Here is a 26,269-nt window from a genome sequence, read left to right as displayed (position 1 = left end):
TTCTGAAGCCAACAAGGCCGCGCCGGTTGGAGCTCCACAACTGGCGATCTCACCTAGGGATCCCAGGCTCCCGGTGTAAAGTTCAGCGCCGCCGCCCGCAGCTGGTCGCTCCACAGTCCCGCAGCTCCGCGATGTTTTCCTCAGCGATCTTCAGCTCACCGGAGCTCCAGCGCGGCGACCCGGATAGGAAAGGTTGACAGAGATATGGCCAAATGCAGTCAAATAGAACTAGCTTAGGTGGGGCATCTCGAACAGCTTGGACAAGTTGGGCTGAAGGGCTGCATGACTATGCACAATCTGAAAGAACATGCCCCAATGTGGAATTATCTACTCTCTGGGTAAGAGGGAATGCAGTGCGTTTAATGGGCAAATATCAAAATAACACCAATAAAAGTCACAGACATTAAGAGTGAGGTGCGGCATTCACAAAGTCAGCAGTAACCAATTGTTTGTCATTCTTTGACACACTACGTTCTCACCTTTTTTTAAAATCAAAATATGCCCTAGTATAAAAAGCCGTTTTTCTACCTGAGGTGAGATGTGTACAAGTTGGACTATCCTTCTTCCACAAACTTTCGGAGCAAATGGAGCATGGCAGAGTACTGGAAAAATGTAAAATAACAAACTTTGCTATCGGTTGGATGTGTCGAATATAGGACAAAAGGAATAATCTTAAAAATCAGAGACAGACAATTTGGGAGAGAAGTTAAAAAACGACCACATGAAGGATTATTAAAGCATAAAGCACACACAAAAAAAAGATGCTACCTCAATTGAAATCAATAGATTTGTTTTGCTTGAAAAGGGAACAAAAGCAAATACATACAATATGGAGCCAAGGCAGCTGGATGAAGTTAAGATACTGATCTCATCAAAAAAAACACCAGGCTTGAGGGATACAATTCTATTCCTGTTCCCATGCTTCCATCAGTTAAAAAACCATTCAAATGCAAGATATACATTCTAATATAAGCCAACTGCAGAGTTAAGTAAAAAACAATAAAATACACTTCATTGAAAAGGTTCAGAACACAATAAACATTCAGTAAATGATGTTGCTCTCCATATTCTAGATACATTGACAATAAAAGGAATAAACAACATATTTTCATCGCATGGAAATTCTTTATCAATGACACATACAGATACCTTGTGTTATTTCCCCTCCCTACAAGGACATACTACATCTATTCTGCAAAGTAAGATCTCCAATTGAAACCTGTGCAAACATTAGCCTGAGAAACATTGTGAACCCATTCACCTATCACCCAGCAAGTCATTACATGTGCTGTTCTCACCAAATTTTGAGTTAATCAGCTTGCTTCTGGGCAGAATGCTTTGCTGAACTAAAAGGTTAAAGACTTTGGGCTGCAGAGCTCTACCAGAGCATTTAGGTATTAGAACAATCAACAAAGAGGTCAAAAACGAATACAAATGTTTTTCAGGATTGTATTAATATTCACAACCTCTCCAAAAATAGTACAATACAATCAGAAAAATAAGGAAACCATGCTTCATGCAGATGTTATAGGCCTCAACAGCGATGTGTTTAAATTAGTTCTGTTCACTTGTTAGCTACTGTAAGCAGCATGATTTTTCAACCAAAGATAATGTTTGATAACTGCATTTCAATAGCAAGGCAACCCTCACTGTAGAGATTGTATAGAGCAGCGTATCATTTAGAATTTGCACTTTTCTTTTCATGTGATCTATATTTAGACTGTAATTTGCTGGAACATAGCTGCTGGTGCGAGGACAGCACAGTTTACGTCTTAACCCTTAGACCAACCACACGGTATTAAGATAACTACCAACAGATGTTGCAAGTGAGATGGAGGTGAACAACTGGGTGGTAAGTGAACAGCAAGTTCCAAAATAAAAATTTACATTAAAGCTGATTTTAAACTACAAGAATTTATCCAAAATCCATATTCTCCAATACTCAAAGTTGGTGTGGAATCCTTGGCCTGTTTCACAATTAGTTTGCTAATCATTTCGCTGATGACAATTGTCTGATGATGGGTCTCGACCCGAAACATCACCTATTCCTTTTCTCCAGAGATTCTCCCTGACCCGCTGAGTTACTCCAGCACTTTGTGTCTATCTTTGCTGATGATGACAATGACAGGTTTCTCCAGAGCATGTGGGTAATCAATAAACCCGTTTCCCAGATAGCTGAAAGTGTAGAAGCTGCTGACCCCATCTCTTCTATGAGATGTGCTCATCTTATTGTTAGCATACCCAGTTAAATGCATATTCTCACAGCTCGAACTTGTGCTGGCAATCTCCACTGTCTCACGAGAAGGATTGGAGAAATCAAGGATCATCATTGTGACAGAAAAGGTCCAGTAGTTTGTGTTGTGTTGTGTTGATCACTCATTCAAGTAAGACCACATGACATCTAGCCTTTAGTGCTGTGATGTAAGCAAAGATGGTTCATTATTGATTAGACCAATCTAGGATCAAAAGGCCCTTCCACTTAGGTGGTAGAGGTGTAGGGATGGTGTAGCATCAGTGGTTCTTGATTTGAAATTATTTTCCTTCCTGCTTTCCAGCTTCCTCACACAAACGAGTACTATTTATGCAGGTAGGTCAAACAGAATGATCCGATGCCTGTTGCTCCCGCTGGAGTCAATGTTGAAACACTTTGAAGACCGTTTGCCCTCAGTGAGCTGTGTTATCATGGTCAGAAAAATGCCTGATGACATTTCCTGTCCGCCTCTTCCGTGATCATTCCAACAATGTGCTGGGAAGGTTTGTCTGGGACAGAATCTGCCTGGAATCGTGGCTTGCCACCTAATGTGAAGTATTCTGTGTATACAGGTCGTGTGAAAATGATTAAGCTGTCTGGTACGTCTGCTGCACATGTTCATATCTCGCAAGGACAGAACAAGTGAGTATGACCATGGCACAATACACCTTCAGCTTGGTTTTAAGGCTGATCTCTCTTCGTCCCTCGGCTTTCCAAAAGCAGAGCTGGCCTTTGCTATCCTGTTGTTGACTTCATCATTAATGTTGTCTGATCTTGAGAGGGTGCTGCCTAGGTACATGAACTTATCCACTACTGAAGCCTCTGACCATTCACTGTTCCATGTGTGGGATGCTTGAGCATAATGTGTGTTTTGTGCACCAATTGTGAGGCCAAAGTTGCCAAAGGCATTTGCAAATTTGTTCATGCTTTCGTGCATACCACCTTCCAAGGGTGCATTGTTATCAGCAAAGAGGAAATGTCTTATGGTAGTTTCTTGTTCTTTGTTTTGGCCGAGTATCTCCCAAGGACATTATTCAGGGAAAAAGATCTACTCAATGTCAGTTTTCAGAAGCAAATCCAAAGAATCCAAATAACTTTGAATTCAAACTCAATTTTCCATTGAAAACAGGATGATGTCAGATACCCCAAGCAATACTTATGACGATCTCACATACATTGTGGTATTCACAAAGAAAGCTTATCTTAAGCACAAAAGGACAAGGCGTAGTGACAGAGGTAATTTTAACTGCCTTTAAAAACAGTGGTGAATTAGTAGGCAGCAACTTACAATATCCTGAAACAATTCTTGAGTGTAATTTTTAATTGAAGTAAATTAGATTTTTCTACTTGAGAAAGGGCATTGTGTACATTAATATGCTGGAAATATACTCCAAAAAATAACTCAATTTCCCATAGGATGATGGCATAATCCATGGCATCACATGGCAACCCCTCAATGAGGTTGAGAGGGAAAAAACGAGATCAGCCATGATTGAATGGAGAGGTAGACTTGATGGGTCGAATGGACTAATTCTACGACAAGCTACAGCAACCTGACACCTAGTCGATTTCAAGCTGCGGCAACTCTACCGCTACTGCCCATCTTTTCTGTCAAGGTTACTTCAATTCTTTATTCTAAACTGAGTAACCAAAGCAATTTTTAGTGTACATTGTTATTTAGCAGAGCAAAAGCTATTAAAAAAAAAATTCTGCTACAAATAAATTCCTACATTTGCGAGTGAACGAAACATTATCTGCAGACATAGATTGAATTGAACATCATTAGTTAAACTGGAATTATTCCAAGAATATAAATGTTATATTTCTGATACAATGTAAATGCATCCCTAACATTGCAACTGCCTACTGGAGGCAATTCACAGTAACATATTATCAACAAATCCTTCTCAACATCGGTACAAAAAATGCCCCAACCAATACTTACTACAACTAGACCACCTATTTTTTACAAAATTACCAGGCAAAAGACCACACGGGAAAACAAGATTTCAATATCACTGCTAGGATCAGGTGGCATTGTGTGCAAAAATGTTAAACCAATAATACACAGGGGACCAGCAGCAGGTTCGAGAAGGGGGGGGGAGGTTTGTATACATGCATATGCAGTTCAAATTCCATAACTTCAGAAGTCAACATACAAAATAAATGTGTTTTCCCCACCATGGCTTTGAAATGATGTGTTTTTTGGTGGTAAGTGCAGATTTAAGTCAATTAGAAAGGTAGGAATGGCAAGAAATGCCCAGGGGGAGGATTTCCCTCTTTCTCTAATGATCAGACACCACAGCAGCTAACTGCAATGTCGTTCAGATGCTGATCAAAGACACAAACAAAGGACATCTAATTTTTTTTTAATACACACGCAAGAAATAAAAGCAGTAGGCCTCCTATGCCATTTAAGGAGGGAAAGGTGATCCTTTATCTCAATGTCTCCGACTTGTACTAACCCCATATCTAAAGATTCCCTAAAAATCCCCAAAATCAATTTGTTTTGAATATGCTCTGCTACTAAGTCAACACAGCCGTGCAGTAGAGAATTCCAAAGATCATCCACCCTCTGACTGAAGTAATTTCTGCTCATTTCAGTTTGAATGCTGACCCCTTATTTTGTTGCTGTGACCTCTTCGTTCTAACACCCAGTCAGGGGAACATTATTTCTACCCCTGATCTGTCAAGTCCAGTGAGAATTTCATGTATTTCAAATTAGATCCATTTCTCTTCGTCAAAAAGCATAAGAGTACAAGACCAATCTGCCTAATCTCTTCTCACAGGAGAATTCTCCACTCCCTGACCAGAAAACAATCTCTTCCTCCTCACAACTTCACCTCCACCATTCTCCACCCACTCCATCCATCTCATTCTACTTGCCATTGGCTTCCATCTTCTTTTTCCTGCTCCATTTAATTTTCCATCCTTCCCCCATGCTGTTCCTCGACATTTGAATGTCAGAAGATCAATTAGCCTCTATACAAATTATTATTTTGCATGTTGCAATTCCAGATTCCTACTGCAGTTGTACAGGACCCTGGTGAGACCGCACCTGGAGTATTGTGTTCAATGTCGGTCTCCTAATTTAAGGAAGGACATTATTGCTATTGAGGGAGTGCATCATAGGTTCACCAGGTTAATTCCCGGGATGGCGGGACTGACATATGAAAGGATGGGTCGACTAGGCTTGTATTCACTTGAATTTTGAAGGATGCGAGGGGATCTTATAGAAATATATAAAATTCTTAAAGGATTGGTCAAGCTAGATGCAGGAAAAATGTTCGTGATATTGGGCGAGTCCAGAACCAGGGGCCACAGTTTAAGAATATGGAGTTTAAGAATAAGGACATTTAGGACTGAGATGAGGAAAAACTTCTTCACCCAGAGAGTTGTGAATTTGTGGAATTCTCTGCCATAGAAGACAGTGGAGGCCAATCTACTGGATGTTTTCAAGAGTTAGATTGATGGGGGAAAAGCAGGAACAGGGTACTGATTTTAGATGATCAGCCATGATCATATTGAATGGCTCGAAGGGCTGAATGGCCTCCTCCTGCACCGATTTTTCTATGTTTCTATGTTTCAGATAGTACAATCCCATCTTATATATTTCTCCTTCAAACATTCAAAACTCTCACGTTTATCTGCTCAGATTTGCATTATCGTTTTTTTTTTCCCGTAGAGCAGCAGAAGAGATGGCAGTGGAATTTAACCTTGATTAATAATCTGGTATTTAACAAAAAGAAACAACACTCATAATGATGACCACCACATAACTACCACAATCATAAAACTCATCTGACATCAGTCGTGTAATTCACAGGGAAAAAATCCTTGGTTACACAAAAAAGCTGGAGAAACTCAGCGGGTGCAGCAGCATCTATGGAGCGAAGGAAATAGGCAACGTTTCGGGCCGAAACCCTTCTTCAGACTGATCGGGGGCGGGGGTGGGTGGGGACAAGAAAGGGAAAAGGAGGAGTAGCCAGAAGGCTGGGGGGATGGGAGGAGACAGCAGGGGGGCTGAGGAAGGGGAGGAGACAGCAAGGACTAACAAAATTGGGAGAATTCGATGTTCATGCCCCCGGGGTGCAGACTCCCCAAACGGAATATGAGGTGCTGTTTCTTCAATGTTCGGTGCTGCGCGCTGTGGCCATGGAGGAGACCCAGGATAGAGAGGTCGGAGGCGGAGTGGGAGGGGGAGTTGAAGTGCTGAGCCACCGGGAGGTCAGCTTGGTTAATGCGGACCGAGCGGAGGTGTTCGGCGAAACGATCGCCCAACCTCCGCTTGGTCTCACCGATATAGATCTGCTGACATCTAGAGCAGCGGACGCAATAGATGAGGTTGGAAGAGATGCAGGTAAACCTCTGTCGCACCTGGAACGATTGCTTGGGTCCTTGAACGGAGTCGAGGGGGGAGGTAAAGGGACAAGTGTTGCATCTCTTGCGGTTGCAAGGGAAAGTGCCCGGGGAGGGGGTGGGACCGAGAGGGAAGGGAAGAATTGACAAGGGAGTTATGGAGGGAGCGGTCTTTGCGGAAGGCAGATATGGGGGGAGATGGGAAGATGTGGTGAGTAGTGGGGTCACATTGGAGGTGGCGAAACTGACGGAGGATTACTTTTTGTATGTGACGGCTGGTGGGGTGAAAGGTGAGGACTAGGGGGACTCGGCCCTTGTTGCGAGTACGGGGATGGGGAGAGAGAGCAGTGTTGCGGGGTATGGAAGAGACCCTGGTGCGAGCCTCATTTATGGTGGGAAAAAATCCTTGCCTGGTTGGGCAATATGTGATTCCAGATCCACTAATGTGGTTGCCACTTAAATCTGCAAATGTGCAGGTAATAGATGCTAGCCTCGCCAGCAATACTCACAAGAACCACACCACTCCCCAACAAAAATATAATGAGCACATCTAGAAATACCAGATCAATTTATATTTCTGTAGATATTTACTAGACAATTTAATCACCACCTGCTTGGTTCCTTCGATATATGCATAGAAGCTCCAAGAATACCAACAAAAATAAATTCTGATCATGCTTGTCCTGACAGACGAGTGGGATACACAAGCCTCACCCCTCCCAATCATTTTTTTATACTGGCATCTTCCCTCTATATACTAATCAGTTAACTATTCATTTGCCTCCATAGTCGCTGCCTGACCCAATGAATGGGTGAAGCAGTCATGAAGTTGAGTGGTAGGCATGTTAATCATAAAATCATACAATGTGGAAACAGGCCCTTTGGCCCAACTTGCCCAAACAGGCCAACATGCCCCAGCTACACTAGTCAACTAATAATAATCATAATAATACAATTTAATGTCATTGTAAATACATACAACAAAACAACTGCCCGAGCGGAGCTCCAACGTATCAGATAAATAAATAACAATGAAAACGGCAAGGTGCGTCTTGGTCTTGAAACGGCAAGAAAAACGTCAAGTCGTCAGAATGTGCAATATTTCACGGTATAGTCTTATAGCAATACAAAATATTGGCTATGGGGGGGGAATGTGTATTCAGTGCAGAGTTCAGAGTGGTGATGGCCTTGGGGTAGAAACTGTTTGTTAATCTTGTGGTGTGTGATTTGATGGACCTGTAACACTTTCCTGAGGGCAGAAGGGTAAACAAGTGATGTGCGGGATGAAATGAGTCCTTTAGAATGTGTGATGCCTTTTGCAGGCAAGGAGAGCTATAGATCTCTTTAGCTCAGGTTTGGTCCATATCACTCCAAAGTGCTCACATTTGGTCCATGTCCCTCCAAACCTGTCCTATCCATGTAACAATTAGCCTCTATACAAATTATTCATTTGCATGTTGCATTTCCAGATAACACCATTTTACATTTTTCTCCTTCAACCATTCAAAACTCTCAAGGTTATCTGCTCGAGTTCCATGTTCTGCAAATCTGTGCAGAGTTGGACTGCAAGAAAGAATGGAGGACCAAGGTACAGCATGAATATTCATGTGAGCCCAATAAAGAGTAGATATACATGGATCATTTTCACAGTGGTGGGTTGCAACTCATGGGTCAATGCTGGGGCCTCAGTTAATTATCATTTGTTTATGGCTCTGATAAATGGACAGTGCAAGGTTTGCTGATGATACAAAGCCACATAGATATACAAAGTCTGCAAAGGGATATAGACAAATAAGGTGAATGGTTTAGTGGAGCACAATACAGGAAATTAGGTTTATTAATATTGATAGCAGGAATAGTGAGACATTTAAATGGCGTGAAACTGGTACATTTTAGTATTCAGACGTACCTTAAATAGAATTGCAGGTTAAAGAATATTTTGTATACAAATGGCATACAAGGTTTTATAACAAGAGCTGCAAAATAACAATCCCAATGTCTGGGCAAATTGTATAGGGCATTGGCAAAACTCCATCTGGAGTAGTGTGCGCAGGTTTGAATTCCAAACAAAAATAGCTAGTGGCTTTGGGAGCATTGGGAGCGGAAATTGCAATCAATATATGGGGGGGACCGGGACACAATTTCTTGGCGGCCGCACGCGCATGCGCACATTCACACGCGAGGCTTCGGAGGCTTCAGCCGTGGGCCCGGTGAACGGTAATTTCAGCTCAATCCAGCGCTAAATGCAGCTCAACTCTGCCTGTATCGCCGGGTTAACCTACAGGCTGCCTGGACTGATGGGACACCTGTCCGGAGCCGTGGAGCAGGCGCTGCTTCTCCGCGTTGGCTGCAAGCCTGGGCCATATTTCCCGTAAGTCCAGGCAGGGCTGTAGGTTAACCTGGCGGGACAGACAGAGTTGAGCTAGATTTAGCGCTGCTTCTCTGCGCTGGCTATGGGCATGGGGCACCGCTCCCGTCTGACTCCCGACGTCTCTGGCCACCCCCGGGCGTGGGGGGCACTCGGGTGGGGACGGGAATGGTCCAGTGGCTGTTCAGTAGAGATTCCAGCATCACAGACCCAGGATCGATCCTGGCTGCGGATGAGGTGCAGGTCTGTGTCCAGGGGTGCCGAGAGTGTTTTTCACTTGTAACCCTATGACCTGGGCATGCAATTCAAGCTCCGCTCCGCTCCGTGATCCTTGCTCCACCAGGACGTCTCCATCCTCTGGGGTACACAAAAAAATGCTGGAGAAACTCAGCGAGTGCAGCAGCATCTATGGAGCGAAGGAAATAGGCGACGTTTCGGGCCAAAACCCTTCTTCAGACTGATGGGGGGTGGGGGGGAGAAGGAAAAAGGAGGAGGAAAGGGAGGAGGAGGAGCCCGCTCGAGGGTAGGGGATGGGAGGACAGCAAGGGCTAGCAAAGCTTCATGCCATCCGTTAACCCAGGCGGAATATGAGAGGCTGACCTCAATTTCCGGGTTGCTAGCAAAATGGGAGATAGCCTTTTATTCAACGTTCTGAACGCCATCCGGACATATAATACAATACAACCCAGGCGGAATATGAGGTGCTGTTCCTCCAATTTCCGGTGTTGCTCACTTGGCAATGGAGGAGACCCAGGACAGAGAGGTCGGATTGGGAATGGGAGGGGGAGTTGAAGTGCTGAGCCACCGGGAGTTCAGGTAGGTTATTGCGGACTGAGTGGAGGTGTTCGGCGAAACGATCGCCCAACCTCCGCTTAGTCTCCCCGATGTAGATCAGCTGACATCTAGAGCAGCGGATGCAGTAGATGAGGTTGGAGGAGATACAGGTGAACCTTTGTAGTACCTGGAACGACTACTTGGGTCCTTGAATGGAGTCGAGGGGGAAGGTGAAGGGCAGGTGTTGCATTTCTTGCGGTTGCAACGGAAAGTGCCCGGGGAGGTGGTGGTACGGGAGGGAAGAGAAGAATTGTCTAGGGAGTTGCGGAGGGAGCAGCCTTTGCGGAAGGCAGACATAGGGGGAGATGGGAAGATGTGACGAGTGGTGGGGTCACGTTGGAGGTGGCGGAAATGGCGGAGGATTATTTGTTATATTTGCTGGCTGGTGGGATGAAAGGTGAGGACTAGGGGGACTCTGCCCTTGTTGCGAGTGCGGGGATGGGGAGAGAGAGCAGTGTTGCGGGGTATGGATGAGACCCTGGTGCGAGCCTCATCTATGGTGGCGGAGGGGAATCCCCGTTCCCTGAAGAACGAGGACATTTCCGATGCCCTGGTCTCCATCCTCTAATCACCGCGCTATATCCTCATTCCCAACCTCTACTTCCGCCTCTGACTGACACCTCCCTCCTCCAATCATCGCTGAATCATTATGTCCCGCCCCCATTGCCTACTGACCGACGTCTCTCTCATCCAATCGGCGCCCTCGATCATCAGTCCCACCCCCACTGTCTCACGGAAAGCGGAGATTTCACCGGGTTTTAAAATCCGATTTACAAAAAATGGGGGGGATCGTTCCCCACCTCTCAAAACAGGGGGGGGGGGGGCAGGTCCCCCCCGGATTTCCGTACCCTGTAAACTGACTAGAGGAGACAATCCTACAAGGAGAGAGCAAGTAGGTGGCGCCCACATATTCTGGATTTCAGAAAAAACGATTCCATTGAGTGAATAGTGGAAGGAAACTATTGGAGAATCCAGTATTGGAGTGCGGACACGGACTAAAAGGTGTCAGTATTTAGGATTAATGCAAGGGGAAACTTCTTCAGAGGATTGTCAGTGTTTGACATCTCAGTCCTGCAATGCTGTGAATTCTTGGCTCTCAAGTACATTGAAGTGACATGATTTTGGATAATGAGTACATCGATGAATATGAGGAATAAGCAAGACATTGGATGATTATCATCTTACTTAAGGGCTAGCAGTTTTGATGAACCATGCAGCCCCTTAGTGCTCTCAACTTGGAATATGATGAGGATCAAACTTATCATAGTTTCAGTCATTACCATGTCAAATTCAAAACCTTGTCATTGCAAAGCGATTGCTATTTTTGACACGTCTTTTTTCCTTCACTTGTCACACTAATTCCCAAAGCACACGATTCCACAATTTTTGCAAAACACACACCAGATTTCTCAGTCATTCAGTCCAGATTCAATGGACAATCTATAAACAACAACCTTCCCAGTCATTTGCCCTAGTAAATTGGGAATTTTCATGGAAGCCCTGCATCATCTGTACTTTTGGAAATCAAAAGCACCAACAAAACACAAAGCCAAAGTAAACACACTACTTCTGAATTTAGAAGTACTAGCTTTTTGCTGGCAGAACAGCTAACAACACTGTTCATCCAGTCTCCGACTTTGTGCAAATGGGATTTCTAGTTGCACCACTACTGACACAAGTATCCTGATCCTGGAAGTCAGGTGCACATCACATCCAGTCCCTCAATTTCACACCAAGAATAACTGGCGTATGACCTGCAACCCCATTCATTTGGAGAGGATCACCAAACTGGATTGAAAAATTAGGTGCAAGTATATTTTTAGTTATACCACAAATGGTTTAACCATCTCCAATTGTCAGAGGCATTTAAAATAGCCCAGGACTTCGACAGATGCAGGTCGTCATAATGCCAGTAGGACCAGCTACCACTCATGGCTTACTCAAGCTTCTCGCTGATTCAGTCATGAAGGACCCCAAAAGTGTAGTTACAGGAAAGGAGTCAGAGGCGATGAATTTGTTATTTACAAGGAAATAATAAAGTATGCTAAACCTTCTTCAACAACTCAAATGACACACAGGTTATGCACAGCTAACAAATAGATTATTTGAAGGACATGGCACTGTAAAATAGAAATAAATTCAGAACATTGAAGGTCAGGCTGAGATTGGAACTGCATGCCTGGCAGACACTCCACCTCACCATTTCCACCCAACCCCACATCCCAACTCCAAAGCGTGCAAAGGAAACAAACCTGCCTAAAGTTAACTTTCATACTGGACTCAGTGGGCTAGGATCTGAAAAAGCGCAGAGCCTGCCAACTATTAAAGTATATTTGCCGCTGGTACCTAATCAATGCACAATGTGGTAGGATTTCTTGGTCTGAGAGTACATTTTTTTTTTAAAGTCTAGTTTGGGGTTTTAGTATGCTGCCAACCTTCTTTCATTGCAAGGAAAAGTGAACAAGTGCTGTATTATATGTGTTGATACTATTATTTTACAAAATTAACATTAACACTTATTTAAATTTAGGTGTCAGTAATTTTATCCAAATGGTGTTGTGGCCAGCATTTTATTATAAAAGCACAAAAAGAACAGTTGAAGCAATACACTGCTGGCGATAAATGTTAGAGGCTAATGAGGAAGGGAAGTTAAAGCATTAGTGATAGCAATTGCCTTCCACTGGAAAACCAATTTCCGATTGATCAGAAGGGTCCAATGCAGTGTATTGGCACAGTCTTCCAAAATGGCTTTGTCATTATAATCCTGCCCAGACTAGTCAGTTGTCAGAAACAAAGAACTGCAGATGCTGGTTTATACAAAAGATAGACACAAAGTGTTGGAGTAAATCGTCAGCCAGCATCTCTGGAGAAGGGATGAATCCGTTTTGGATCATGATCCTTCTTCAGACTGAAGGTGTGTTGGGGGGGGGGGGTATGTGTGTGTGACGAACTGGAAGCGAGAAAAGACCGGTACCACCACAAATGACCCCAGGAAGGGTAGTGCCTGGTGGGCCCATTGGTGGTGCGATCTCAAAAGGGAAACAAAGTGGTGAGCTATGAAACTGGTAAAACAGTTGGGGGGGAGGAGCATGCAAGTAGAAGTTACTTAAAATGAGAGAATTCAATGTTCATACCGCTGGGTTGCAAGCTACCAAAGCAAAATATGAGATGCTGTTCAAGATGAGGCCCTCACATGCATAGCCTCTGTGCCCTGGAGTTCTGCTCACTCCCCCTCCCCCAGACGCAACAAGGACAGAGTTCCCCTGGTTCTCACCTTTCACCAGCCTCCGTATCCAACACATAATCCTCCGACATTTCCGTCACCTCCTAACGGATCCCACCACTAATCACATCTAATTACACTAACATTCAAAATCTATGAAAAAGGCTTAATTTTAAATGTATCATTTCAATAGGGCCACAATGCCTGTATTAGATATAACCTTGGCAGACAGTGGCAGATTTCTAAATTTGAGAAATGTCTGGGATGTGGGACTTAATTGCAAAAGGCTGCTCTTCAGTTTTCAGATAGCCTAGCCAGTTAACTACATTAAAAAATCTACATAACTGAGAAGATCCATCAACTGATAAGCAGAAGATCTGGCCCAACATTTTGCATGGATCATGTAGTATTTAAAATGCTGATCATCTGCACTGTTAAACTTAAATCTGTGTTCTTAAATCCAAATGGCACTATTTCCAGATTTACAAACTCATGACAGATATAGGGAATTAGGCAGAGGTTCAAAATTGACAACCTGTGGTTCCATAAAATCACATTAACAACGGACAAAATAAACTTTGGGATGACTTTTCTAGCATTTAGAACAAGCAATCATTAACTGTGAGTATCCCAGTAAACATCTGTATGGTTAGACATTGGTGCACTCAATAGTGCAGAGGTTTGCATTAAAATAAGCGAGTTCGGTATTCCGACTGCGCATGCCCTGGTCATAGATCACAAGCGAAAAACACTCGGCAACGGTGGTGCTGCATTGTGTGCAGGCTTGCTTTTCGTCCGCGGGCGGGGTCAGGCCCGGCTCTCCGTCGCTGCGGGTGCTGTTGACTTGCTGCTTAGCCGTCCGCGTCCCCTCCCCGCTGGCTCCAGCTCGGCTCTGCCTCCAGCTCGGCTCTGCCTGTCCTGCTGGGTTGGCCAACAGCCCTCCATCTCCCTCCCCTCAGTCCGACACCGAGATCCTGCTGAAGATGGGCAGCCGCTGGCCCTGCTCGAAGACAGACGACTCGGTGCCGCTGCTGCTGGAGTCGTCCTGGTCGGAGAGAGAGTCTGAGGCCGGGCGCCCGCTGGAGCTGCTGGTGCTGTTAATGGTGCTGGCGGCAGCAACAACCTCTTCCCCCTTCCTTGCCCAGCCCCAAGCCCAGAGTCCGGGCCAGCTACAACTCCAGGTCGGGGCTGAAGGCCACCGCAGCACGGCCCAGTCAAGCGCCGGCTGGAGGAGGCTGAGCCCAGGCTGGCGCTCTGGCACAGGCGAGGCAGGGGCCTCGTTCCTCCACCGGGTTGTGGATGAAGTGGCAGCGGGTACCGTAGGGGCAGAAGCCGGTGTGTGCAAGGTATGATTGTACTTGGGGTGGAGGCTGAGGTAGCGCAGCTCGGCCAGGCTGTGGACGAACTGGCACTTGTCGCCATAGCGGCCCATCGGGGAGCGGGTTCAGGTTGGAGTTGGCGCATCTCCACGCTGGCTGTAGGCCTGGGGCCGCTAGTGTCATTGGTCAGGTCTGTCGGTTGGCCCGGCGGGAGAGGTGGAGGTGACCTGGGATTGACGCTTCTCAGCGCTGGCTGTGGGCTGTTGTTCCGTCGGTCCGGACGTCTCCGGCAGCCCCCCCAGTCGGGGATGGGACACTCGAGTAGGGACAGTCCAGTGGCGGTTCGGCTGCGCTTGCGGCCCCGGGAACACGGGTTCGATCCTGGCTGTAGATGAGGCGTGGTTCTGTGTGCGTGCAGCTGCAGAGAACTGGTCCAGTCCTCAACCAACCCCCCCGGGCACTCGTATCTGCTCCCTGACAAATACAAACTTGATGAAGGACAACAAAAAATCAGACCCAAACCATACTCACTGAATCTACAGCACTTTGTTCAATTCTTATTTATAGCGTTTGACCTGTGACAAATCCCATGTGATTCCTCGCGATTTTCGGAATACCGAACTCGCTTATTAACACTGAAAACGTAAGTTTTTAGTTGTTGCTAACCTATTTATTAATTATTCTCTTTACCATTTTGTCACCTCTCCTTCCTCTTTTCTACTCTTGCACATTGCTGATAAGCAATGTCCGATGCATTTAATAATATTTTTTGTAAGTACTTAAAACATTTCTCATTGAATTTCCTGATGATTCAGAAATTGAACTGAAACTGTCTTACATGGATCGGACAGGTTTGGAGAGATATGGACCAAACATGGGCAGGTGAGACTAGTGTAGCTGGGACATGTTAGCCGATGTGGGCAAGTTGGGCCGAAGGGCTTATTTCCACACTGTATCACTCTATGACAATCTCGTTCCTCTACACATTTAGGTTGCAGGCATTAAAGACTAAAGAAGCCTACAGGTCCTCTCCAGGTTACAATCGCCAGACCTACCGTAAGTACAGCCAATACATACAAACGAGCATTTTGGAGTGGTGGGATGGATTGGTTACCTGCTGTGGCGCTGCAGGCATTTTCTGCTCGGCGAGAACTTGGTTCACAGCTAAATGGTCTTGTTAAACAACCTTGATTAACTACACATTACCGATGGTTGCCGATGTTTATATTTAAATACTAGACTAAGTGGGACCCATTGGGTCCCAGCATCACACAGGAGGGCTGGTCATCCAACGCAATATTCCACCTCTCCACCAATTCTAATATTGGTGGCCAGTTGGGGGGGGGGGATTTCTGGAGCGCTAGTATGGGTGTTGTGGGTTGAAGGGACTGGTTTCCAGAGGGCTAGTATGCAAATTGTCCGCCAAATGGATTATTGGGCTGGCGTCTCAGTCAATCAAGCCTGTTGTGCTGGCAACTCACTCACTCACGGCTGGTGGGCTGGTAGTTGACTCACGGCTAATACTTGAAATTCTATTTCAAGCAGGGTATAAGGCCACCAAATTCAAGTGCAGTTTCATACCAATTGAAGTAGGGTGCAAAGCCACTAAAGACAGCGAGTCGTGACCTCTCCCTCCTCCATCTTGCAGAGACTGAGCCACACCCACATTTCCGGGTTTTATAACCCCTTCCCCTCCCCCCCCCCACCGGAAAAGGTGTGGCTTTCATGGAGTGATTGACAGGAGAGAGATTATCAACATTATTTTAAAAACTAATAACACTTTTATTTTTCATTGATGGGAAGAATTCTCTACATCTGCTCAGCGGAGGGGGACTGATTAAGATGGCCAAAAATCACAGCGGCAAGTGGTAGCGTTTTATCTAAAATCAATATACAATCAATGAAGCCTTTTAACTTCAAGCCAAAGCAACCACGCCACCATTTGCAGTAAGTAGTGGCTTTCAATTTCAAACCACACCCAAGTCACCATTAGCAGTAAGAGGTGCCTTTCAACTTCAAGTCAAAGCAACCAAGCCACCATTAGCAGTAAATAGTGCCTTTCAACTTCAAGCCAATGCACCCAAGCCACCATTTGCAGTAAGTAGTGCCTGTCAACCTCATGCCACCATTTGCAGTAAGTAGTGTCTTTCAACTTCAAGCCAAAGCACCCAAGCCGCCACTTGCAGTAAGTAGTGCCTTTTCTACTTCAAGCCAAAGCTCCCAAGCCACCATTTGCAGTAAGTAGTGCCGTTCAACTTCAAGCCAATTGCACCCAGGCCACCATTTGCAGTAAGTGGCGTCTTTCAACTTCAAACCAAAGCTCCCAAGCCACCATTTGCAGTAAGTAGTGCCGTTCAACTTCAAGCCAAAGCAACCTAGCCACCATTTGCAGTAAGTAGTACCTTTCAACTTCAAACCAAAGCTCCCAAGCCACCATTTGCAGTAAGTAGTGCCTTTCAACTTCAAGACATTGCACCCAAGCCACCATTTGCAGTAAGTATTGCCTTTTCTACTTCAAGCCAAAGATCCCAAGCCACCATTTGCAGTAAGTAGTGCCTTTCAACTTCAAGCCAAAACAGCAAAGCCACCATCTGCAGTAAGTAGTGCCTTTCAACTTCAAGCCATACCCAAGCCACCATTTGCAGTAAGTAGTGCCTTTCAACATCATGCCACCATTTGCAGTGTGGCGTCTTTCAACTTCAAACCAAAGCTCCCAAGCCACCATTTGCAGTAAGTAGTGCCGTTCAACTTCAAGCCAAAGCAACCTAGCCACCATTTGCAGTAAGTAGTACCTTTCAACTTCAAACCAAAGCTCCCAAGCCACCATTTGCAGTAAGTAGTGCCTTTCAACTTCAAGACATTGCACCCAAGCCACCATTTGCAGTAAGTATTGCCTTTTCTACTTCAAGCCAAAGATCCCAAGCCACCATTTGCAGTAAGTAGTGCCTTTCAACCTCAAGCCATACCCAAGCCACCATTTGCAGTAAGTAGTGCCTTTCAACTTCAAGCCACACCCAAGCCACCATTTGCAGTAAGTAATGCCTTTCAACTTCAAGCCAAAACACCCAAGCTACCATTTGCAGTAAGTAGTGCCTTTCAACCTCAAGCCACACCCAAGCCACCATTTGCAGTGCCTTTCAACTTCAAACCAAAGCTCCCAAGCCACCATTTGCAGTAAGTAGTGCTTTCAACTTCATGCCACCATTTGCAGTAAGTAATGCCTTTCAACTTCAAGCCATTGCACCCAAGCCACCATTTGCAGTAAGTAGTGCCTTTTCTACTTCAAGCCAAAGATCCCAAGCTACCATTTGCAGTAAGTAATGCCTTTCAACTTCAAGCCAAAACAAAGCCACCATCTGCAGTAAGTAGTGCCTTTCAACTTCAAGCCACACACAAGCCACCATTTGCAGTAAGTAGTGCCTTTCAACTTCATGCCACCATTTGCAGTAAGTGGTGTCTTTCAACTTCAAGCCACACCCAAGCCATCATTTGCAGTAAGTGGTGTCTTTCAACTTCAAGCCACATCCAAGCTACACCCAAGCCATCATTTGCAGTAAGTGGTGTCTTTCAACTTCAAGCCAAAGCAACCAAGCCACCATTTGCAGTAAGTAGTGCCTTTCAACTTCATGCCACCATTTGCAGTAAGTAATGCCTTTCAACTTCAAGCCATTGCACCCAAGCCACCATTTGCAGTAAGTACTGCCTTTCAACTGCAAGCCAAAGCACCCAAGCCACCATTTGCAGTAAGTAGTGCCGTTCAACTTCAAGTCAAAGCTCCCACACCACCACTTGCAGTAATTAGTGCCTTTCAACTTCAAGCCAAAGCAACCAAGCCACCATTTGCAGTAAGTAGTGCCTTTCAACTTCATGCCATCATTTGCAGTGAGTAGTGCCTTTCAATTTCAAGACACACCCAAGCCAAGCCAACCAGGGGAGTGGGGTGGGTGGGGGCTTTCTGGAGCGCGAGTATGAACCATTTTAGAACCAATAGTCATTTTTTTTTGCAAGCTTTAGAACCAATAGTCATTTTTTACAAGCTTTAGAACCAATAGACATTTTTTGCAAGCTTTAGAACCAACAGACATTTTTTTTTTTTTGCAAGCTTTAGAACCAATAGACATTTTTTTGCAAGCTTTATAACCAATAGACACTTTTTGCAAGCTTTAGAACCAATGAGACACTTTTTTGCAAGCTTTAGAACCAATAGACATTTTTTTGCAAGCTTTTGAACCAATAGACATTTTTTGCAAGCTTTAAACCAATAGAGACACTTTTTGCAAGCTTTAGAGACAAGCTTTTTTTTTTGCAAGCTTTAGAACCAATAGACATTTTTTGAAAGCTTTAGAACCAATAGACACATTCTGCAAGCATTCTAGAATCACTAAGGGCACTTACATTTGAGTAGACATGTGTTCAGTGTTATTCACAGCTCAGAGAAACGTGACCCTCTGCCTTCCTCCATCTTGAAGAGTGAGTGAGGCACACCACTTCCTGGTTTTATAGTCCCTCCCCCCTGCCGCCCGCGGGGGCAGCAGAGAGAATGAGGAATTTTGTAAAATCATTAATATCTCTGTCATTTTTCATCGACTGGAAAAATCGTCGGCACACATGCGGCGGAGGGGGGGCTCTGAGCAAGGTGGCCAAAAATGACGGCCATAGGTGGCGGCGTTCTCTCGGAAATAGCAGCACAGATCGCCAAAAGCGGTCAAGAACAGAGTTTTAGTAATATAGATATTACAGCAGCACATTTCAAATTTGTGAAACGTTGCAAACAGGTTACAAACAGTTCTCAGGAATAACACCCTGACTCAACTTGGGCCGGGCCTGTATTATGTTAATTACAGTTTTATGCTCGGTGACCAGTTTGTCCTTTAATACTGAAATGAAGTAATCCATTTTCAAAGCCAATTGTTACTGGTGACATGGTTTGCAACAAAGTAGAAGTTAAAAATCAACTATTACAACATTTCATAGGAAAGAACGGTACTCTGCTCCAAATCCAAAGTCATAATGAAGTAGCAAGACTTCTGACATGCCCAAGATGAAGTGCCTGAACTACAGCTGAATTCCCATCGTCATATTGTTGGCGGGCATGCACCCAAATCCAACACAGGAATGCTTGGCCCATTTAGTAGCATCCCTGGAGAAAACTCCAGGACTATTGGGAGTGAGATGGGGGCAAAGGTGCAAAAAGATGTAGCATTCCTCAGTCCCATGGGCACATTGATGTAGTGCAGCTGGGAATTTTCTTTTGCATAGCAATTGCTGATCCATTTTAACTCAAGTTCCCTAGTCAATTTAACACTTGCGTAAAGGATGAAGGAATTGTGCTCCTCTGTTTATTACAATATTGAAATTACACTTATTCCTAACTACATTACCTGCAGCTAATTTAAAATTGAAGTCAATCCCAATGGAATTGGCATAGGATGAGGAGATGTAATTTGCTAGAAACATTAATTACACTGGACAGTTTACAGATTACGTCCAATTTTTGAATGCAGGAAGTCCAGGAACTGTTAATTCATAGCTGAAATTCATTTAAGAAAAGTTCTGGTCATAATTTTAAGTTGGAATTATATTAAAAATATCACAAGTGTATGTATTTTCCTAACCCATAAAATGTTTTAAGTTTGCGGTGATACTATTCACAATGAATTCCTCCATCTATATGTGACAGTGTCAAATCGTAACAAAAACTAGAAATAGTTTTCAAATGCACATAAATCAGTCATCCTCAAATACCTTTAAAGAGTTTTGTCCCTTGTGCTACTAGAGGCATGAAGGCGAACAGCACTTTTATTGTTCCTGCTCCAAGGCGCCAAAACATTTTGCTGATTATAAAGCTCATTTATAATTCCCCAAAATTACAGAATGTTAAGAAATACATGGGGTTGGCATGCAACATTGCAAAATATTACATAATATGCTTTATGTACATAATATATTACATAAACACCCAGCCATTTGGAGGCAAAAATAAATCAATTCCTCACTTGAGCTCAGTAGCTACAGTGCACTTGCAGGTAACTGGCCAGAATTGCCACTTTCAGAACCTATTAAATAGATGAAGAGTGTTAAATTTCCATTAAAGACCATTGGCATTGAAGAAACCCTTAACCATGATCAATCCTGGCCCATTACTTTCAGCATGGCTAGAGAATTTATATCCCAATGGCACCAATTCAGCTCAACTTGGCAATGAAGTTCATTTGGGAATGCTTACTGCTGAAAAATATCGATGCCAAGATTAAAATCACATGAATATGTCAGTATTTTCTCCTTTAACGCAGACCAAGCCATTTTTTCCCTTATTTTGATCCAAATGGGGAATAAATCCTTTTAATTTCAACTTCATTACATACAATTTTACAGCAAAGAAAAATTTCTTAGGCCTAACAAATCCATCTATTACACACCCACCTTTGCCTAAGATATCCTACACCTTTCTATGCTATTCTCTCGAGTGTTCTCCCCCATTTTCTCAAATACACCAATTCTATTTGCTTGAAATATTCCAGTAAGTGTGTTCAACATTCAGCTGTACAAATCCCCCCCAAATGTATTTAGCTGCCTCAATCTTGTCATGGATTTAGTTTTGGATTCACCATTTTATCTTTTTTTTTTTTTTTTAAAAAAGGACCTCCATCAGATTACTTCTTATTCTGCAATTTTGAGGAAGTCCAGGTCTGATGTCTTTCCGTCTGAAGAAGGGTTTCGGCCCGAAACGTCGCCTATTTCATTCGCTCCATAGATGCTGCTGCGCCCGCTGAGTTTCTCCAGCATTTTTGTGTACCTCTGATGTCTTTCCTGACGCTTGTCCCTTATCATCTGGTTATCCTTGTAAATCTCTTAAGCACTTCATTGCTGTTTCCTATAGTCTGGATACAAACAGTCCATAGTATTCCACATATAGTCTAATAAATACTTTTTACAAAGTTTAAAACAGCTTCTCCAGGAATTTGAATTCTATTCCTTCAAATATGTACCTCAGTTTTTTGGTTACCACAGTTACATCTGATGTACCCTGTGGCATATTTAACAGTTTTTCCATGAGGTAAATTCAGAGACTCAGCAGTGATTCATCAGACACCAATACTGCAGTTCTTCACTCCAGTGCTAATCTCAGTGGCATCGCCCAGCCATTGTGTTGGTGACTAGTTCTAGCTACTACACATCAGGCAATAACAGCACAAGTCAAAGATAATAGCAAATTAACTAGAGTTTTATGAAAGCGTACCATTGCAATTTTGATCCTTGATTTCATGTCATCTCACTTTTTAGTTCAGTTCTTGAATGTAGTTTGAAACTCTGTGGTGCAAAGCATTGCTACTTATACGGTGGATTTGTTGACATTTGCTGTTTAAATTGCCAGACTCTGCTACAAAGAGAGGCTTGCAATATATGTGGCAACTGCCCCAGCAATTTGTGAACTGCAAGTTGCTTTCAGTCCTGTAACATGCCCTGGAGTGGATCAGAATTCAAATATGCATCACTTAAAAAGACAAATTTATGCAGTGATAGCTGAGCAACATGTCTGCTGCCAAGCACAATATTCACTCTATTAACTTTGTTTTTTCTTCCTCGGGGTTGAGAATGACTTGTTCACACATCAGTTCTGAGGTTTCTAAGATTATTTCTCCCCACCGCACTGACTGCCGTCTGCCTGGTACCTCTTTCCATGACAGAGCTTGGAATAGACCATCTGTTTCATGAGTCTGGTAACCGACCCGCAAATGACGTGACCAAGGCACTGCACTGTTGAGTGTAATTGGGGCCTTGATGCTGGAGTTGTTGGCCTCGGAAAGGATGCGGATCTGTTTATTCTTTCTGTGGATTTGGAAATCATTTGCTTTGGTTCAAAGTAGCTGCTGTAAATAGTCTCACAAGTGCATAAAGAGGCAGGGGTCACTGCTGCTCTATTTTGTGATGCATTTTACACCCTGACTTTTAAACATCCTTCCACTGCGTCAGCCAGCGTATGTGCTGATGCACCGAAGACGGTGACAAACTTCACCGCTAATATCTCCCTTCACCACGAAGGAAATCAGTCCCCGCTTTCCCAAGGTCCTGTCACAAACCTATCATAAGGGGATGATTTTAAACAGCAAGTGCAAATTAGCAAATGGCATTTATCTGGCAAACATTTCGCGCAAGACCCATTCACTTGTGTGTTTCTATGTATGACTCAGAACTCAGCCTTTGAACATGTACAAATTAAAGTGACATTGTGTATCACACTCCACTAAAGGCGCTTGGTTGTGGAGTGCAACAGTAAGTTGTTGTTTCCCTTTCATCCTGTAGATCACCCACACTCCAAGTGGAAACAAGATGCAGTGAAATAAATTTGATAGCATTGGGAGAAACTATACAGCCTTGTTGAAACCCAAGCAAAATGTTTGACAGTTACAGGTTTTGTACACTGCAGCAAAACTATAAATGCACCAACAATATACTATCTGCAGCTTTGGTATAATTTAGTATCAGTGAATGGGAAATACCTTGCTGCTCAGGTTTTGGTAATGCAGGTGTGTTTCTTTGCTGGAATGGAGTTCAATATCAGCTGGATCATTTTAGGACAGCAGTTGTGAGGGGAGGGGTGGGGTCTCTGCCTTTAAAATCGACATCATCTATTTCCAAAGATAGGTCACATAGTCTTCCTTATGTACACCAGTTAACACCAGACAGGTTTTGAATGTGACTGCCCGATTCTATTGAGAGGTTGGAGTGGAAGGCCAGTGACACAGTTACTTGTTTTACTATACTGTTGTTGCAAGTGTCATCTTCTATGCTGTTGTCTGCTGGGGTAACAACATCACTGATAAAAACAGCAAGAAGCTGGACAAGCTGGTGAACAGAGCTAGCTCAGTACTGGGGGGAGAGTGGACTCTGTGGTGGATGTGCTTGAGAGGTGTATGAGGAGCAAGGTGCAGGTCATCCTCAACAACTCCGGGCAACCCCTCCATGAAACTCTGGAGGGTCAGAGGAGCACACGGAACAACAACCGGCTCCTCTCACTGCGCTGTAGAACAGAGTGGTTCAGGAGATCCTTCACCCCTGCAGCCATTAGATTTTATAATACTGACCGTTAAGCTCCATGTGGATGCTTTGCACTTTTAATAGTTATTTATTGGGTTCTTTTTAAGTGTTTATTGCTTTCATGTGTTGTCCATATTTCATGTATTGTCTGCTTTTGTTCTGGCTGTGTTGGCTACTGGACATCTGAATTTCCCTGAGGGGATTAATAAAGTATTTATCATCATCATCATCGTCAAAAATGGGGATTGTAGCCAAGTATGCTGCTATAACGGTGGACAATGTGGCCCAATGTCATGCACCTCCGCCCAATATTTGCATCACCCCAACATTCCACCCCACCCCCCTTTTCCTGCTCTCATCTTTAAAAAAATACTACTCCGTGTCTTCTTTGATCAAACTGCACAGAAGATGAAGAAACAACCTTTGTGCAGTTCGAACATAGAAACATGTCACTGTACGCCTTGATGAAGAAAATGTACACCAAACCAAGTCAGTCTGGAGAAGTGATCAAATAGTTCTTAATGGGGAGAAGGCAGGCACGGGTTACTGATTGTGGACGATCAGCCATGATCACAATGAATTGCAGTGCGGGCTCAAAGGGCCACATGGCATCCTCCTGCACTTATTTTCTATGTTTCTAAAAGAAGTGAAGGTGATTAAAAAAAAGGCAAAACAGTTAAAAGTGGAACCAGAGAGCTAGTGTAAAATGGCATGTTAAAAGTAGGGGCAAAGGAACGAGGTAATACAGAGCAAGTCTGTGGAAAAGATATGTAGAGGATTGATTTTTGTTTGGGGGTGAGAAATAAGTGATGAAACATGAAGCAAGGAAACTGCAGAGCGCGGAGAATCCTTGCCAATACAGATCAGCAACTGCAGCTGTGACAAGATTAGAATATTGACACAAAAAGCTGGAGTAACTCAGCGGGACAGGCAGCATCTCTGGAGAGAAGGAATGAGTGACATTTTGGATCGAAACTCTTCCTCAGACTGGATTAGAACTTGATCAAAGTCAAAGTCAAAGTAGCCTTTATTGTCATTCAGACCTTGCGGTCTGAACAAAATTTTGTTGCCTTGCAGTCCTACATATAGTAAAAATGACAAAAACGCACAATAAACAAAAATTAACATCCACCACAGTGAGTTCACCAGGCACCTCCTCACTGTGATGGAAGGCAAAAGTCTTAGGTCTTTGTCTCTTCCCTTCTTATTCTCCCTCTGCGCCGAGGCGATACAGGCTTCGGATGTTGTGATCCCGCCGGGTGATGGTAAGTAATGTCAGTCCCGCGGCTGAATCCAAGCTCCGCGAACGGGCCGGTTCAACTCCACGGCCCGGGGTGGTCGAAGCCGCCGAAGCTGCGGCCCTCCAGTCCAGCGGACGCAGCTTTTGTCGCGGGAGCTCCGGAGAACAGGTCACCAACCTGCGACCCGCGAGCTCCCGACGATGTCGTCCACTGGGCCTGCTGAGCCCGCTGCCCCGTGGTCGGGTCGCTGCTGCCGTTGCCCGCTCCGAGGTCGGGTCGCCGCTGCCGCTGCCACTGCCACTGCCCGCTCCGAGGTCAGGTCGCCACTGCCGCTGCCACTGCCCGCTCCGAGGTCGGGTCGCCGCTGCCACTGCCCGCTCCAAGGTCGGGTCGCCACTGCCCCAGATCCGAGGCCGCCAGCTCCGCTATTAGGCCTCGGCACAGGCGGAGACGGGAGATACGACAAGAGAAGTCGCATCCCCCCGAGGAAGAGACCAAAAACATGTTTTTGCCCCCACCCACACACATACACAACCTAATAAACCAAAAATTAACTAAAACAAAAGAACAACTCAAAAAAGAGAAAAAAAAAAGAAAAAAACAAACGGACTGCAGGCGAGCTGCAGCAGCTAAGGCAGCGCCGCCATCTTGATTTGGGGTTTCATGGAGTGACAGCATTACCCCCCAAAAATAATTTATGGTATTCAGGCACATATGAAGAAACTAATCTGAAAAGCTGAGAGACTACATTTCAACTACATTAGGGAGGGATTATATGGTAAAACAGTGACACCAGCAGAGAATGATTGAGGATATGCTGGAGTGTCAGTCATTACTTTTTGAGTGCTACTTCTATGTTGAAGGAATGCACTTCTGCAGTTAAATTTGCTTTTGTAAGTTACTGAAGAAAGCTGATAACTCAAAAATGAAAACAATTTCTAATGATGCGGAAGTGTGTCTTGTCCATAATTTTATATTATACTGCAATAAAGTCCTATGAAGAATGAACACAAACATTGCCACTGCTGGGCAAAACAAACAGCCTCTTATGGTTTCTTCTGCAACAATGATAGAAAGATTTTATAAGATTACCAGCAACCTCTCATACATTGTTACATTTTGTTTTAGTACATTTGATTTGCTTAAAACAATACACAGCTTCTTTTTTAAAAAATCAATTGGTTGAAAATAACACAAAATAATTTATTTTGCATTTTTTAATTTTATTTCTAAACAATTTTGCAATCACATACTTATCCAGCAGCACAATTCTGAGGCATGTTATTTTTTTCAAATATTGAAATAGCTGGATTAAAAATACAAAAGATTCTTTGTCTTCCATCACCCTGACAGTTGCATGATACAATGGAATTGCTGACTAATCACAGCAATCAGTCTTCCATTTGATATACATGTTTAATTAATCCTACCTTCATGAGAGAAACTAGGTGGTTGTGTGGTTAAAATAACCCCCATGGGATTTAAATGAAGCCCAGGGTCTTAAAATTGCCAATGTTTTATTTGGGGATCGCAGGAGAGGTTCTAAATCAATTTAAAATTAGTATACATATTTACTTGCAGGGGTCAAAAAAGAACAAAATCTATACATTTAAAGAGAATTGAACGCGGAACTTA

At 44.0% G+C, this 26,269-nt stretch overlaps 1 protein-coding gene and 1 long non-coding RNA gene across 7 annotated transcripts in view; one reads left to right on the top strand and one right to left on the bottom strand.

Moving 5' to 3' along the window:
• LOC129713338 (cytoplasmic dynein 1 intermediate chain 1) overlaps positions 1-26,269 on the bottom strand; it is a 150,631-nt gene that overhangs the window by 72,645 nt on the left and 51,717 nt on the right. The gene's annotated exons all lie outside the window — the stretch shown is intronic.
• Positions 1,156-24,900, top strand: LOC129713377 (uncharacterized). Its single transcript, XR_008726213.1, has 4 exons — positions 1,156-1,852; positions 2,824-2,893; positions 15,346-15,410; positions 20,995-24,900. It is a non-coding gene; the product is annotated as an uncharacterized LOC129713377 (long non-coding RNA).

This window comes from Leucoraja erinacea, chromosome 2, assembly GCF_028641065.1.
Source record: "Leucoraja erinacea ecotype New England chromosome 2, Leri_hhj_1, whole genome shotgun sequence".
NCBI lineage: Eukaryota > Metazoa > Chordata > Chondrichthyes > Rajiformes > Rajidae > Leucoraja > Leucoraja erinaceus.
This window is presented reverse-complemented; position numbering and strand designations above follow the sequence as displayed.